This window comes from Sinocyclocheilus anshuiensis, unplaced genomic scaffold (assembly GCF_001515605.1).
Source record: "Sinocyclocheilus anshuiensis isolate Anshui unplaced genomic scaffold, SAMN03320099.WGS_v1.1 scaffold557, whole genome shotgun sequence".
Lineage (NCBI taxonomy): Eukaryota > Metazoa > Chordata > Actinopteri > Cypriniformes > Cyprinidae > Sinocyclocheilus > Sinocyclocheilus anshuiensis.
In genome coordinates, this window is record NW_015540883.1 from 103,163 (window position 1) to 107,740 (window position 4,578).

The 4,578-nt window shown below is 33.3% G+C and overlaps 1 long non-coding RNA gene across 1 annotated transcript in view; it reads right to left on the reverse strand.

Annotated features, from left to right (window-relative positions):
• Positions 1-4,225: 4,225 nt before the first annotated feature.
• The window catches only part of LOC107688611 (uncharacterized), a 2,076-nt gene continuing 1,723 nt past the window's right edge, over positions 4,226-4,578 (reverse strand). The window contains exon 3 of the long non-coding RNA XR_001634248.1: positions 4,226-4,538. This is a non-coding gene — a long non-coding RNA (uncharacterized LOC107688611). The remainder of the gene's footprint in view (positions 4,539-4,578) is intronic.

Genomic DNA, 4,578 nt, shown 5'->3' on the forward strand with positions numbered 1-4,578 from the left:
TCACAGACAGGGTTTAGATTAAGCCGGGATTAGGCCATAGTTCAATTAGGACATTTAAGTAGCTTTTATAAACGTGCCTTGGATAAAAACACTACTGATGTGCATCTTGAGACAAAAAACAGTTATTTTAAGATCAGTCAGTTCAAGTTGTTTTCAGTTAAAACAGCCCAGACATGCATTTTAGTCTGTGAAACTGGGGGATAACGTCTTTACACCTTTTGCTTATATATTGCTTAATTTACACCTTAGTTTTAATAGATTATTAACTCCATAAACAATACCACTGTATGAAAATACATACACTTACACACTTCAATCTGAACGGTTATTTCGGGACAAAAAAAATTCTCAGCTGTTGTCTCTATACAAGCGGCCATCTTGCCAACAACATCTCGTTTTGACATCTCGCGTGGTTCTGTGTGATTTGGACAACTTCAAGTTAAGCCCCCTTGTTCAAGTTACGCCTCCTTCCAGTTACGCCCCTCTCCAGTCCGCAGACAGACACTCTTGCAATATTTCCTGAATGATTACAAATGTTTAATGATTAGTTTACTGATAATATATCCACATTAAACTCGAATTTACTGATTCTGTATATTATTTCATGCATTAAGAGTTTAATTTTCGACTTACATTTTTAAGCAGCGATGATTGATTATTATGTGACTTGTTTAAAGTTTTTTTTTTTTTACAATTATAATATATACACAATATAATGATGAAAAAAGTACAAGAGTTATTGTTTTCATAATATTTTGTATAGACAATTGTTATTTTGCATTGTAATGAAGGTTTTTATGACAACAAAAATTGTCATTACTAAAAATTAAACACTAATTTCATTCATATTGTTTTTCAATAGGTCAAGCACCTTTTCATAAATATGGCTTTTTCCAAGTTTTTTTTTTTAAGATTTACATTTCAAAAAGTAAAAGACAAGTAGGCTACTTCAAGCTTTTTAAGCAGCTTGTACAAACCCTGGTAATATCTGTTATAGACCGCTGTAATTGTCTATTCTAACAAACAAGTTTATTATGATTAAAAAAACATGTAGATATAATTTAAATTGCGCGATAAACAATTTGCAAACAACAGTATAACAGAGCAGGTTTTAGGTTTGTAGATGTTTAGATGCAGAAATGGAAGAATCCTAAAATAACATTGCATAGTTTTCATTAAATATTGATTGTTGTTGGAGCAATAAATAAATACATACATAAAAAAAGCCAAGCAGTACCGTCTCCAGGCTGAAGGGGCGCCAATGATCGCTTGCACTGGCACTATAGTTTAGCAGGGTTGCGATAAAGAGTGGCACGGTCACCCTGAAATAAAATGAGAGTACTGTCAATCTGACGATGCCTGTATGCCATTGGATCAGAGTTATGTCAATAGCTGCCTGATTGTTGCATGCAAAGTTTGCATTTGGAGCGCTCATAAAGTGCTATTAGATCAATGGGCTCTGTCAGTGCTTTGGCAAGGTAACACTTTTTTTTTTTGTTTTTGTGCCATGCAATAAAGCTAAGTACAAAGGCCAATTTAAAATACTGGTACAGTAAATAAAGTGCACACAATCAGCATTTTGTTTAGGCAGTATTTGTGGCAGTTGATGAATCATGTTGCGAGATTTGTCCAAAAGGTGTGCGTTTTGCGCCAATTCATTGTTAAATGATCAGCGTGTCATGTAATATTCCCATATTAACCTTAACAGCCAATTAAAAAAAATTGGTATTGTAAAATTCGCTAATTCACGAGATCAATACATCCTTTATTAAACCGCTTTGTCGAGTTTAATGCATCCTTACGGAGGTGTCGAAATGCTGAATCAATTCATTCACTTCCAACAGCTCTTAAAGGGAGCAGCGTCTTAATTAAACTGTGCAGAAATGGTTAAAAAAATAAAAAATAAAAATAAAACTCGAAACGCTTGATGCTTTCATTAGAGTGACCTCATAAATTTTAATAATCGTTTTATCCCTCTGTTGCATATTGCATCCAGAGCGTATTTTTGTTTGTATAACCACAGGTGCATCGGTTTTTCTTGTTTCCTTTTATTTATTTATTTGTTTATTTATTTAAACGCCACATAGGAAGTATTATTGTAAATCAATCTTTTAGTTCAAGTACTAAAGTACTAAGTACTGTTTTGAACGTTTATAGATTTACTATTTGTTATTGCTCATGCCTTACATACGATCAATAACAAAGGCTGTGTCCTTGAATATTTTTACGGTGAGAAACACGTGAGAATTCATCTGTGGCTGATAAATTTGTCGCGCTTAAGCGCTTTTCTTTCAGTCTTTCGTGTATTTCAAATATATACAAAGCCTGTTTTATAACTTGTAATCAAAAAATGTTGTATAGCCACAGCTAATAATTCTTAGCTGTTTTCAAAGAATATAGTTTAATAATAACAATTAATTTCAGCATTTAAGAAGTCTACATTACGCATGACTTAAATGTATTGTGCTATCCCCAAGACATGGGTGCAACGCAAGAATCTTGTTACCATTACAAAATTATGGGGGAATCTTGTTACCATAATGGAGGAAGTGTGGGTACACTGTGGGCTGGGTGTGGACACAGTGGGGCAAGTGTGGGTTCACTGTGGGCTGGGTCGTCCCAGCTGAAAATGTGTACCTAGGGTCCCAGTAGACCTCACAGTATGCCCACACTTTGGAGGGAAATGTGGACATAAACCTGTGTAGGGCCTTTGCGGCCTTAACAAATAACAAAACTTTGTACCTGCAGAATGCTGCAATATTACTATTAATGCACATGCAGAATAATTGCACATGTTGAAAGTAGAAGTAATAAATTAAGAGTCATAAATTTGAAATACTTTGATTTATTCAGGGCCATGTAAAAAATGCAGAAAATACACTGCTCAAAAGTTTAGGATCGGTAAGATCTGTAAATGTTTTTGAAAGAAGTCTCTTATGCTCACCAAAACTACATTTATTTGATCAGAAATACAGGTAAAGCAGTAACAGTATGAAATATCACAATTTTAAATAACTGTTTTAATATTAAACTTTTTTTTTTAAGTTTTACTATTATGTTTAATTTGAATTTCCAGCAGCCATTACTCCAGTCTTCTTCGTCATACAATCCAACAGAAATGATTCAAATATTCTGTTTTGGTGCTTAAGAAACACTTCTTATCATCAGCAGTCTCGAAAATTTCATTTGTGGAAACAGTGATACATTTTTTCAGGTTACTTTGAATAGAGCTTTTAAAAGAGCAGCATTTTGTTTAAAATAGGATTTTTGTCCAACAATGTAAAAGTTTTTACTGTCACTTTTTATCAATTTAATGCGCCCTTGCTGAATACAAGTAATTTCTTAAAGAAAAAAAAACTTTCTGACCCCAAACTATTGAACAGTAGGATATATTGAATAGATTTATAAAACAGAACAATGACCAATTATAACTACATCAGAACATTAAGTAGATATTATAGATAATTATAGATAAATCAATCCCCTAAGGGGCACCAGTAGAGCTCTGCCTGATCTCTGATCTTTTGGTTCTTCTGCTTAGGGCCCCAGTAGACCTCACAGTATGCCCACACTTTGGAGGGAAATGTGGACATAAACCTGTGTAGGGCCTTTGCGGCCTTAACAAATAACAAAACTTTGTACCTGCAGAATGCTGCAATATTACTATTAATGCACATGCAGAATAATTGCACATGTTGAAAGTAGAAGTAATTAATTAAGAGTCATAAATTTCAAATACTTTGATTTATTCACAGCCATGTAAAAATGCAGAAAATACACTGCTCAAAAGTTTAGGATCGGTAAGATCTGTAAATGTTTTTGAAAGAAGTCTCTTATGCTCACCAAAACTCAATTTATTTGATCAGAAATACAGGTAGAGCAGTAACATCATGAAATATTACAATTTTAAATAACTGTTTTAATATTTAAAAAAACTGTTTTACTATTATGTTTAATTTGAATTTTCAGCAGCCATTACTCCAGTCTTCTGTGTCATACAATCCAACAGAAATTATTCAAATATTCTGTTTTGGTGCTCAAGAAACACTTCTTATCATCAGCAGTCTCGAAAACAGTTGTGCTGCTTCATTTGTGGAAACAGTGATACATTTTTTCAGGTTATTTTGAATAGAGCTTTTAAAAGAGCAGCATTTTTTTTAAATAGGATTTTTGTCCAACAATGTAAAAGTTTTTACTGTCACTTTTCATCAATTTAATGCGCCCTTGCTGAATACAAGTAATTTCTTAAAGAAAAAAAAACTTTCTGACCCCAAACTATTGACAGTAGGATATATTGAATAGATTTATAAAACAGAACAATGACCAATTATAACTACATCAGAACATTAAGTAGATATTATAGATAATTATAGATAAATCAATCCCCTAAGGGGCACCAGTAGAGCTCTGCCTGATCTCTGATCTTCTGGTTCTTCTGCTCCTTCCACCATCCCAAGTCTCTTACGTTACGGAGCCACTTTAATAGAAGTTTCCATTTTAGATGCTGTGGCCTGGCTGATTTTTGTTCCAGCATCTACCTGAGAAAGAAAACAACAATTAAAATGTAAATATGTATAT